The 13,035-nt window shown below is 39.8% G+C and overlaps 1 long non-coding RNA gene across 1 annotated transcript; it reads right to left on the reverse strand.

Annotated features, from left to right (window-relative positions):
• Positions 1–9,929: 9,929 nt before the first annotated feature.
• On the reverse strand, positions 9,930–12,117 carry LOC307018213. The gene is made up of 3 exons (XR_013802369.1): positions 12,039–12,117; positions 11,300–11,379; positions 9,930–10,757 (listed from the first exon to the last, which is right to left on the reverse strand). It is a non-coding gene; the product is annotated as an uncharacterized lncRNA (long non-coding RNA).
• Between the last annotated feature and the right edge of the window lie 918 nt (positions 12,118–13,035).

The following is a 13,035-nucleotide window of genomic DNA, read 5'->3' on the forward strand; positions in this document are numbered from 1 at the left end:
ATGAGGGTGAATAAAAAAGTGCTTATTATTTTTTTTAAAGTGTTTATTTTGATAAAAATAAACATTTTGGATGCATGACCATGTTTTAGGCTCATCTTCATTCAATGCTTTAGAGTAGCCTGTTCAGTAGGCTATAATTGTTTTAAGACTGAATAATACCTTTGAGGAACAATCATTAAACTAGTGTGTATATTACAATACAAAGGAATCTATCCTAGCATGCCATCAAGCATTAAAAAGTAGCGCTAGGCTAGTTGTACAGTACAGATGAGTTAACACAGAACAGTACAAAAAAAAACTAAGTACAGTCCACATGTCACATAATGAAATGTTAGTATATCCCAAAATTCAATTAAATATTAAATGTAATATTTATCACAAACGCCACCTCATTTCTACTAGTGCTAGCAGTTAAGTCATATCATACAGAAAAAGCCGACTAAGGATGGCTGACACGGTCAGGTTCAGCAGATAAAAGCCAAACTAACAAAAAAAAAACATAATCAATCTAAATCCTGCTTATTAGTTACCCAGCATCATTGATATATAAGCTGCTAGCGATTCATTACTGAAATCTTACCTTCAAAGCTGACGAAGTCGCGCTAGCTAACTAGCAGGCATTGCTAGCAAAATTGGTTGTAACAACCAAGATAAAATATAGATAATTACGCTGTGCATATACAAATAAAGACCAGTATAAGCATCATAAAGGGCCTCTGGGACAAAATAGAGAGTTGACAATTCAAAAGAGTTCGATATTTCAGCAACTTACCTCTGGAACTAATCGACGCGCCGTAATGTAAGTGAATGAGGTCCAACGCCCAAATGACAATATTTGGAACTATTTCGACGTCCATACCCCGGAAGTAGGCGCCGCCATTTTTTACAACGGAGGTCTATGGGAGTGTCCTAACTCTTATCTCTCTAGGGCTCTGGCTCCAGCTAACTGTCCACACTCTGTATTTTTGGTCCAACCTGGATTTAAACCAAGTCCGTATAGGCAGTGGCTCAGTCAGTAGGGGTGTGGACTGTGAGCCGTAGGGTCGCCGGTTCAAGTCCCCGAACAGACCTAAATATGGAGTGTGGACTTCTACTTGGAGAGGTCCCAGTTTACCTCCTGGGCTCTGCCGTGGTGCCCTTGAGCAAGGCACCGGACAACCCCCTTATTTTCATTTGGATACTTTAAAAATCTAGCCTACTCTTGCTGTTCTTTCAAAGTTGCATACTGCAGCTTTACAGTAAGAGATCCCTTCTTGGTTTGCTTCCAGTGGATGACACATAATCTACAGCACTAGTTATGCGCAAAAGTACATTTCAAAGTTCAACTGAAGTTAATATGACTTCACCACTGTTATAACAAATCAACTTGCAGTGTTTTTACTGCAAACTTGACACATAGTTTTCCTCTCCCTGCAGTGCTGATCAAAAGACTATTAACACTAGAACCACCAGAGGTCGCTGTATACCTAAAACCGCCAACGGGTAACATTTACCCGCTATTGATTTGCAAGGTACAATGTTCTTTTATTTATCATACAGAACAGTGAGTTTTGATCGCACAGGGATGAAACGTATACCAATAGCTTCTGTGGACTCAGCTTTTCAAATGAAATAGTTTGTGCAGATTGCATGAAGTATAAAATATCGCTACCAGTGCTGATTTAAACGCTTGGTGTTAGACTTGTGTTTTGTTTAGGTACAAATCTCTCTATTTCTCTCTCTATCTATAACTATCTATCGATCTATCTGTAATGTTCTGTTCTATGGATATATAATTGTCTACATAAACAGACGACGCGGACTACTTCTCTCATTCCGAGTGTCCATTTGTATTCAACTGGCACGTAACCTGCACACATCGGCACACATGCATTACGTCCTCAACGTGAGCTCAGTCATCCAAGATCTTGTAGTCTCCAAGATGTTACACTATCTCTCTCTCTCTCTCTCTCTCTCTCTCTCTCTCTCTCTCTCTCTCTCTCTCTCTCTCTCTCTCTCTCTCTCTTGTTGTGAGTGGACCGGTGAGCTTAGCGGAGAGCGTTTGTTTGAAGTTTGCAACTTTTCAAACCATTGTTAACAATTCACTTTTCTCTGGGTGATAGTTGATTTCTTTATGTATCACTTCACGGACTTTGGGTTTTGTTGGTGGTGTTGTTTGGTTGCACTGGTGAATTGTTTGCCTAATTGTTTGTCTAGCGGCTGCAGCTGCAGTCACGCCGCCCAGCATGGCGTTCCGTGGCAGCTGCGCTGGGTTAGAGAAGCTGACTCGCCAACACGCCATCAAGCTCTCTCCAGCTGTCGGTGTGTCGGTGGAGGAGTGTGGTCTGGCTGTGGGGGCTGTGGTGGGATATGGCAGAGTCAAATCGGCCTCCCGCATGAATAGTGCAGTGGTCACATTTTTAGACTGCAGCGAGAAAGCTAACCAGCTGGTGGAGAGTGGGCTAGTGATTAAAGGGATGCTGTTACCCGTGCTACCCCTTGTCACTCCAGCTAAAAATGTCATCATCTCAAATGTGCCCCCGTTTCTGAGAAACGAGTTGTTGGAGAGAGAGCTGGCTCGACACGGGCAGCTTGCATCTCCCATTAAGTTGATCCCCCTGGGCTGTAAATCCCCGCACCTCAAGCACGTTGTGTCTTTTAGGAGACAGATGCTTATGGTCCTGAAGAATGATGAAGAGGATCTGAATCTGGTTCTCACGTTCAAAATTGATGATTTTGTGTATACTGTATATGTTACGTCTGACATCTTCAAATGTTTTGGTTGTGGAGTGGCAGGACACCTGATCCGCGCGTGCCCGGAGAGGGCGGGTGACGCGCCCACTGTGTCCGTGCTCGCAGCGTCCGTGTTCGCAGCGGGACCGGCGGTGTCCGTGGCGGAGCCGTTGCCGGTTGCCTTGTCCGAGGCCGGGCCGCCGGTGAGGGGGTCCGCGCCCGCGGCGGAGCCGCTGCCGGTTGCTTTGTCCACGGCCGGGCCCGCGCCGGAAACGCCGGTGGTGGAACTGCACACAGGCAGCCGGTACACACAGTATCACACATACGGACACTCAGGTCATGCAGGAAGCAGATAGTGAGCACACTGCAGCCAGAGTGGCTGAATCTGTTCTGGAGGATGTGGTAATGGATGAGGATTTATTAAGGTTACCTGTTAAAAGGAAAAACGAACAAGTGAGCAAAGGACGTGTGGCTCAAAAAGGGAAGGTCTCAAAGAAGGAGTCGCTGTGTTCCTCCTCTCAGCCAGAGGGAGTCTCAGAGGACAGTGACAGTGAGTCATTCTTTGACATCGTTGAGGTAGCAAAGGGAGAGGAGTACTCTTTCCAGAGGATCAGATCCTTTCTGGCGGAAACCAAGGGGTGGAGGGGGGTGAAGTTAGAGAATTATTTTGCTGATTTGCAGATTTTTCACAATACTGCCAGGGTCCTCATGCGGCGCATAGAAGCCTTAGGGGAACCTTTCTTCAGCGGCCCAGAGAAGGCTTGGTTAAAGAAGATACTTCAGAGGATTAGAGAGGAAACTGCAAAGAATGATGAATAAGTACATCTTGTTTTTATTTTTTTTCTCTTTTTATTTTTCTTCAGCCATGTTTTTGTTTATGCAATTATAATGTCATTATGAGTGACATAAAGCTGGGCTATTTAAAGATTGACGTTTCTCAAGGGGATGCTAAGAGAGCATCTTTGTTTGTGGTGCTTTTCTTCTGGGACCGCATGCACTGGGTCCCTCAGAGCGTCCTGTTCCCGCCAAAGGAGGAGGGGGGACATGGCCTGGTTCACCTGGCGAGCAGAGGGGCTGCCTTCAGGTTCCGGTTCCTCCAGAGTTTCCTGACTGGACCTGCTGACCTGGTCTGGAGACCCGTAGCTCGGGCCTTATTAGCGCTGTGGTGGGCTGGGTTTGGCTGAGTCGCTGTTCCTGATGGACCTAAAAGGATTACAGTTGAACGGTCTCTCGGGTTTCTATGGAGGTCTCTTGAAGGTGCTGGGCCTTCTCTGCAGCAGAGACTCTGGGAGGAGAGGATCCTCACGCTGGGCCAGGTGGTGGAGGTGTGTGGCCCCCGCCTGAACAACGCTGCAGGCCTGGCTTCACGTCTGAGCAGCCTCCTGCTGCAGAGGCACTGATCGCTGCTCACTGGAATGGACTGAAGTCTCCAAATGACAATGACTATTTTTCCAGAGATGCTATGTTTTTTTCCTGATCTCAGTTGTGAGGGGGGTTTTTTGTGTGAAAAATAAACAATGTTACTGATTTTTGTTTTTAAGTTTAACACCATGTCAAACAGAACGTTTATTATATGGTGATAATGTGGCTGTTTGTTTTTTGTGAAAAATTGTGAATAAAGGTGGTTTCAAAAATCTAAAATCTCTCTCTCTCTCTCTCTTTCTCTCTCTCTCTCTCTCCCCATCTATCTATCTTTCTCTATCTATCTCTCTATCTGCGATGCTATAGCAACACGTCGTGTTTGCTGCATTTTCTATGAGGTAAATATTACCCGCTGGCGGATATGGGTATAAACAACAGTTTTTTGGGCGATTTTTTCAATCTGATTTCCTTTTGACAATTTTTAACAACAGAGGGTGCTATATATCAAACTTTCAGGAAAAGTCACGGACTGGGAGACTTCAATATGTTATAGAAAAAAAGTTACATACAATAAAAAAACATCTGCAGGTAAAATGTACCCGTTGGCGGTTCTAGTGTTAAGGGAGGAAAAAGAGAGTATCTGTCTTATTGTCTAAATCCGAAAGTAAAAGCGTCATATGAGCTATAGCTAATATAATTGTAGGCCTACACACATAAGAGGACTGTGGATTTTGTCCCTCATCAGTTACACTATAATTCTGATAGAAACGGATCTCTGACATTCAGAATGAACAGAACATGTGATTTTAAACCTTTTTCAATATTCCCATGATCAAGTGTTTTACTAGCCAAGGCAAATATTTGGATCTCATTCCCAACAATGGAAAGCTTATAATATAATCCCTATAGTGTCCACCAACTCTGATTTATTCACACGGTAATTAATCCATTATACATTTTTCCCACAATACCCCCCGGTAGGCAAAGTAATGGGCAGAAAGCTGATTGAAAGCATGGCTTGTTGTTCTCTTTCAATTAGTAGATCATGACTGACTGTCATGTGAGCTTTCTGTTTCTGAAAATTAGATTAAAATAGGTTATTGTGGACCTAAACAATTACCCTGTTGGAATCCCATGGAGAATCTGCATCACATTGGTTTCTCTTTAATACATAATAACAGTCAGTCTCTGCAATGCATGATTTGAAATACCGCAGAAGAACATTATAATAAGGTTGGGATTGGACAATAGCATGCCTACGTATTACTCATCATGATGGTTGCTGGATACTGTCTTTGTTAACAAAGCTATTTCAGATAAGAATTACATTTGAATTGTTTTAAACCTGAATTAACACATTTTCAGGTCACTGTTCTACCCTCTGAGGGCTCCTATCATACAGAAATACATTTTAAAAGGGGTTGCCAAAAGCATCTCTTCTGACAATAACATTATTGAGGTTTTTGGGACACACTGATATTTTGAGTGACAGGTTTAACCCAGCTATTTTTAGAATCATGCAGCCACAGCCGATGGCCTTGGAAACTGGGGTGATCATTTCAGCTACCACAGGCTCGCTGTTCAATCTGACTGCAAGGGCGAGCTCAGATACTGTATTTATTTCGAACAGTTGTGTTTTAGCCAGCACAGTGTGGGCTGAGCTGGCTCCAGGGTTTCAGCGCATTCTGCCTGGCATTGCACATTGTCAGAAAGTCAAAACCAAAATATGCGGGGACTTTCAGTGTTTGTGTGTGGTGGGCCTGTATATTTATACTGATGAGAGATATATAGAGGTATACTGTGATGTGTAATTATAAGACGTTAAAGATCTGATGTGTTATTTCTCATCATGCTAGAGGCATCAAACACAAATGTATTATGTATGAAGCACTTAAGCAGATATTGGACCACATTACATTAATTCGACAATGACCATGTCAACTTTAAAATATAAGGTCATTAAAATGTTTATCCTTAAGTTGCTGCTTACGAACACAGAGATACCCACCAGCACACTTTGCTGAAAGATGTGCAGTAAATATATTATATTATACTTGACATGGCAACCTTTTCATAGTATATGTTAATAGGATAAACACATGAATAGTATTATCACGGATATTATAGTATCCCTATTATATTATCTTTTAACAAGTCACTGTAATTTAGTTATAATAATTAAAAAAAAAGGTTATTTCATCAGTACTAATCTAGTTATAATAAATATGATCTCAAACATCAAAACACTAATATTACAAAACTCATACTTAACAGTGCCTTAACTTTCTTATATAACTTCATTTTCCAGTCAACAGTTTTACATATTTGGTAATTACTGCTTTCACTTAAGCAGAATAATTAGTAAACACAGTATTGACATATCACCTTTAAAATGTGTTAACGCTAATGTGTAAAAGCCCACACTGTAAGCAAACAGCTGTCCATTTGCACATGCAGCAGATACGGATCAACATTAGCATTCATTTTGATTTGTTTTTCATTGTACACCTGACAAATGTAAGGTATTTTTAGGCCGTTTTTGTTTAAGATAAACTTGCGAGGAAAATATATGCGTATTCAGGTGGTAGATGCAATATTTTCTTGATGGGTAGAGTCTATGGGTTTTCTATGTCATGACGTCATGTAAACTATTCGTGTCTGTGATGCTTGAGCCTTGGAGACTATTTGTCTGAGTTATTAATGTGCAATTTGGATGTGTTATGTGCAGAATGTTTGAAGTTTGTAACCTTTTTTCTGAAGCTAGTTTAATGTGTGCTAATTTAGCTAATGGTGATATGTGCTATTTCTATGTAATAGTGATGGTAATGGTAGCTAACTCCTTTAATAGTATTGGGTCTTTTGTACAGTGCTACTTATGTGATACAGTGGGGCAAAAAAGTATTTAGTCAGCCACCAATTGTGCAAGTTATCCCACTTAAAAAGATGAGAGAGGCCTGTAATTTTCATCCTAGGTATACGTCAACTATGAGAGACAAAATGAGAACAAAAAAATCCAGAAAATCACTGTCTAATTTTTAAGACTTTATTTGCAAATTATAGTGGAAAATAAGTATTTGGTCAATAACAAAAGTTAATCTCAATACTTTTTTATATACCCTTTGTTGACTATGACAGAGGTCAAACGTTTTCTGCAAGTCTTCAAAAGGTTTTCACACACTGTTGCTGGTATTTTGGCCCATTCCTCCATGCAGATCTCCTCGCTGGGCAACACGGACTTTCAACTCCCTCCAAAGATTTTCTATGGGGTTGAGATCTGGAGACTGGCTAGGCCACTCCAGGACCTTGAAATGCTTCTTACGAAGCCACTCCTTCGTTGCCCAGGCGGTGTGTTTGGGATCATTGTCATGCTGAAAGACCCAGCCTCGTTTCATCTTCAATGCCCTTGCTGATGGAAGGAGGTTGTCACTCAAAATCTCACGATACATGGCCCCATTCATTCTTTCCTTTACACGGATCAGTCGTCCTGGTCCCTTTGCAGAAAAACAGCCCCAAAGCATGATGTTTCCACCCCCATGTTTCACAGTAGGTATGGTATTCTTTGGATGCAACTCAGCATTCTTTCTCCTCCAAACACGTCTAGTTGAGTTTTTACCAAAAAGTTCTATTTTGGTTTCATCTGACCATATGACATTCTCCCAATCCTCTTCTGGATCATCTAAATGCTCTCTAGCAAACTTCAGACGGGCCTGGGCATGTACTGGCTTAAGCAGGGGGACACGTCTGGCACTGCAGGATTTGAGTCCCTGGCGGCGTAGTGTGTTACTGATGGTAGCCTTTGTTACTTTGGTCCCAGCTCTCTGAAGGTCATTGACTACGTCCCCCCGTGTGGTTCTGGGATTTTTGCTCACCGTTCTTGTGATCATTTTGACCCCACGGGGTGAGATGTTGCGTGGAGCCCCAGATCGAGGGAGATTATCAGTGGTCTTGTATGTCGTCCATTTTCTAATAATTGCTCCCACAGTGGATTTCTTCACACCAAGCTGCTTACCTATTGCAGATTCAGTCTTCCCAGCCTGGTGCAGGTCTACAATTTTGTTTCTGGTGTCCTTTGACAGCTCTTTGGTCTTGGCCATAGTGGAGTGGAGTGGAAGAAGTTACAGGTCCGTGAGAGCCTGAAATGTTGTTTGTTTGTTGGTGACCAAATACTTATTTTCCACCATAATTTGCAAATAAATTCTTTAAAAATCAGACAATGTGATTTTCTGGACTCTCATCTTTTTAAGTGGGATAACTTGCACAATTGGTGGCTGACTAAATACTTTGGCCCACTGTAGGTGTAAAGTCTGCATACTTAAATTTGTTTTATTTCTGTATTGTTACAGTTTTACAAAGTCAAAGAATAACAGTAAAGTCAAGAAAGCAAACTTTGCCTCTTTATTGGAGGACTTTAAAATGTTAGCTAACTGTCTAGCTACGCAATGGGATACATGCTGTAAGGGCAGAACACCCACCCTAAGTGTCCCTCTGCCTGGGCGTCAGTACTTCCTTCTGACCAGCGTCACAGACGCCATTTGTCATCCACCTTCACACCAACCTCTATGTCCATTCATTGTACCTCCTTTATTAAATCTTTAATGAAATTGTTTTATGGCATGGATGAAGGTAGATATGGTGCAAAATGCGAGAGCGTGTAAAACCTGATGTGATCACTTGCAGAAAAGAAATCTGAGTTTGTGTGCATACATTTACAGTTGTATAAAATATCCACGTAACTGTGAACCAAATGTACACTTATATAAAATATCCACGTAACTGTGAACCAAATTTGAAGTCACAGAAGAAAAAAAAAAGTTTTGTAGCTTGTAGAAAAAAAAGAACTTAGTGATGAAATATTCACTTGCAGAAAAATACATATTTTTAAAATATATTTTCCATTACAACTGCAACTTGGTTATTACAACCTCTCAAATCAGTCATTACAACTTGACGAATCTGCTCTGTGGCAGTATAAATCGACGAATCTGCGGTCTTGACTTTTGCTACACTTCTTGCGATAAATGTGTCGCAAAAGTAATTTTCACCTGTAGATCAGCTGTAGATGTGGGGGGAGGGAGGGGGGTTGGAGCGAAGGGGCGTAGCTATCAGAACTACGAGGCTTGACTGCGGGGCTAACGGTTCGTGTCGCTACCTTTATATATACAGTCTATGGTCGCTACCAGTCCGCTGACATGGCGCGTCAATCAACGGTAAATTTTGCCCATTAGTTGCCCAGTATCACTTTGCATATTATTATTGTGATTGAGGATTAAATCCGCTTTGAAGACCACCGTTTTATATTGTGCAGTTTAGCGGCAATATAACGTCAGTTAGCCAGCTAACACTAGCTTTGTTGAGTTTATGCTAGCTAAACAAGTAGTGGTTGTAGTCTACAACAGTAATTAATATATTATAGCCTACTGCTTTGGCACTAACGGTTGATAACCATTTATGAAAGTAAAACCAATTGAACTGTACTGAAATAATGACAGGTTTTATAATTGTCTTGGGCTCCTGCTGTGTTTTTAAAGCCTTTGTAAATTATCCATGCTATTTTCTATTTAGAACGAAGACTTCAGAATCTTAAAATCCCTTGACGTTTGTATGCAATTGTGCAAATTCAACTCTGGAATCAAGCAAATATTAATATGTTTGCATGACATTAGTTATTTATATTTTGCCATCACTTAATTATACGTTTAATACATTTAAGTCAAGCGAAGGTACATGTGATGGTAGCTAGTTAATGCTCTTACCTGTGAGGCCTCCTCCAAACAGCATAATAACCAGACTGTATCATTAAAACTAAGTACCAGTTCTAGTTCCTTGACTTTAGACAAACAATTCAAAAGACAACATGTATTTAAAGACCAATCTTTATTTGAAGGTGCCTCTTAACCTGATATATTAGTTATACAGTAATAGTATTGACAATCTAAAAAAACCGAGCAACTCAACTGTCAACTTTATATTTCTTATTGTCTAAATCATTTATTATTTTCATTTTTCAGACTGAGAGTCTTTCCTCAGCATGGAGGACCAGGCCTGATGGAGGAGCCCATGCTGGGCAAAGCTGATACCAACTGCACAGGCCTAGTCTGTCACGTTATTTGACTAAATGTGTTTACTTATACATTTAATAGGCTTTACACCTTATGTCCATATGTGCTTTTTATTTAAAACATTTTTGATTAACTTTTGGTTCACATTTCAATAAATTGTATTTGTATTTGCACTCCTTTCGTCCATTATTCTTACTGAAAATAGATTACACATTCACATCTGACTGAAGATTGGCCCCATTTATTTGTGACGTTGCAAACTCTGCAGTACAAGGCACAAGTGTTGTGAAGCTCATAAAGTGAGGCAAATAGAAATAATCAGCTGATGGAGTGTAGATGTGGAAATAGATGCATCCCATCAGCTGACTGTTTTTCGCCACACTTTATAAGCCTGACTATAACCACCCCTTCTCTGAGGTGCAGGCAGCGTCACAAACCAATGATGGTCCTGATAGACTACAAAAATATTCGGTGTGCAGATCTTTGTTTTCACAATAAAAGTAGTTTCTTAGTGAATGTCCTGTACTGGTCTTAAAATCTCATAACATCAGCATTTAATTTTCCTCTTGGATGTTCTTCTTGACCCTCAGAGAAGGAGGAGATGTCTTTCAGGCATGTCCTTTCCTAACAAAAATGACAGGAAACATAAAACATATTATTGCAGAACAAGTTGTGTTATTTATGAAAGAGTGTGTTTGTGTGTTTGGGGGCTGTTAATATAATTATTTTTTAATTGTAATCAGATTATGAATGAACAGTATGAAATTCATCAACATTGAAATATATTTTATTATCAAAATAATATTTAACTGTTACAAAACGTAGTGCAACTGTAGAAGCTTGCTCTGTTGTCTCACTGAAAGAATAACTTTTACCACGTTTTTACAGACAATATTGAGAGATAAATAGTAGCAGTTCTCACTAATCGTTAAATATCTTTGCCTTCAATACATTAAATTAGAAAGCTGATAAAATCATATTGGTTGTTAACATCTAAATGTAACCTTTTGCATGGAAAAAACCCTCAACTTATCTGATGTGTAGGTGATCTAGTATTTAGTATTGTTTAATGGAATGTATATCAGTGTATTAAAGTCAATACTTCATTTATGTAAACCAATATCTTTCTTGATTCTTTGTACAGTGTGAAAAAATAGTATTTTTACCTGTGCTGAAGTTCACTGCTGTGAGGAGTCCAGTTCTGTCTCTCACTCTCTGGTCCAGCCTGTCTGCATCACCTGGACACCTTAAACAAACATATATATATATATATATATATGTAAAGTACCATGTGTACAAACAATATAACTTATTCTCTTCTGTTGAACATGTTGGATTGTGTATTGTCCGAGTCAGGGTCCTTTTTATTTTACTGTAACTTTGGAAGTTGTGTTACCAATGCTTACAGTTTATTTGATATCAATTTGGTACTGCAATTAATAAAAACAACAAGGTTTGGGTTTATTCTTCAGATATGACTGATGTTAACGTGTAAGCTCAATAATGAACTCCAGCTCAACCAACCATATTGTAATATCTAAGTAATCATCTTGAAATATGACATTAATAATTGTAATATACACACATCTTATTGTGAGGTTGATTTCACATACACTACTTCGACGTTAGCTAAATAGAAAATAGCATTGATCATTTACAAAAGCTTTAAAAACACCACCGTTGGTGCCAAAGCAGTAGGCTATAATATATTAATTACTGCTGTAGACTACAACCACTACTTGTTTAGCTAGCATAAACTCAACAAAGCTAGCGTTAGCTGGCTAACTGACGTTATTTTGCCGCTAAACTGCACGATATAAAACGGTCGTCTTCAAAGCGGATTTAATCCTCAATCACAATAATAATATTCAAAGTAATACTGGGCAAGTAATAGGCAAAACTTACCGTTGATTGACGCGCCATGTAAGCGGACTGGTAGCGACCATAGACTGTATATATAAAGGTAGCGACACGAACCGTTAACTCCGCCCCTTCGCTCCAACCCCCCTCCCTCCCCCCACATCTACAGCTGATCTACAGGTGAAAATTACTTTTGCGACACATTTATCGCAAGAAGTGTAGCAAAAGTCAAGACCGCAGATTCGTCGATTTATACTGCCACAGAGCAGATTCGTCAAGTTGTAATGACTGATTTGAGAGGTTGTAATAACCAAGTTGCAGTTGTAATGGAAAATAAATTTCAAAAAATATGTATTTTCCTGTGAGTGAATATTTCATCACTAAGTTCATTTTTTTTCTACAAGCTACAAAACTTTTTTTTTTCTTCTGTGACTTCAAATTTGGTTCACAGTTACGTGGATATTTTATACAAGTGTAAATGTATGCACACAAGTGCTCACATCAGGTTTTACACGCTCTCACATTTTGCACCATATCTACCTTCATAGCATGGCCCTTGGTAGTGAAAAGTTTAGTACAATTTTTAGGTAAAAATACAACAGTTTTTCGAAAAAATGTTTGTCACTGTAGTTTTAGAAAACCTTTACTCAAAAAGTAGCAAATAATATATTTCTTGGGGACTATTATCTACTGGGTAATGGGTATTGAGGGCAGCAGGATAGTGTGTGTGTGTGGGATCAACTAAAACTACAGTGGCCTTGTTCATGGCAGTGAAGGAGCATGTGGCCAAGTGCAACAGTGTGTGGCTCATTGATTTGTTTTTGGACAATGGAAGTAAAAAGCTCAGAAAAAGCAGAATCAGGCTTGGGTTTCCACTGGAAATTCTTGTTAGTGGGATAAATTACTTGTTTTTTTGTTTCGGTACTTTCATGGGTTTTGTGGAAAATAAGACAAATCGCCAAATCAAACTCTAGTACAAAAGTTATTGTTTGTCCACATGCAGCATATAGCTTTTCCATTACAATAGCAAATAAGTTTGTAC

The sequence above is a fragment of the Notothenia rossii genome, assembly GCF_949606895.1.
Source record: "Notothenia rossii genome assembly, chromosome: 1".
Taxonomy (NCBI): Eukaryota; Metazoa; Chordata; class Actinopteri; order Perciformes; family Nototheniidae; genus Notothenia; species Notothenia rossii.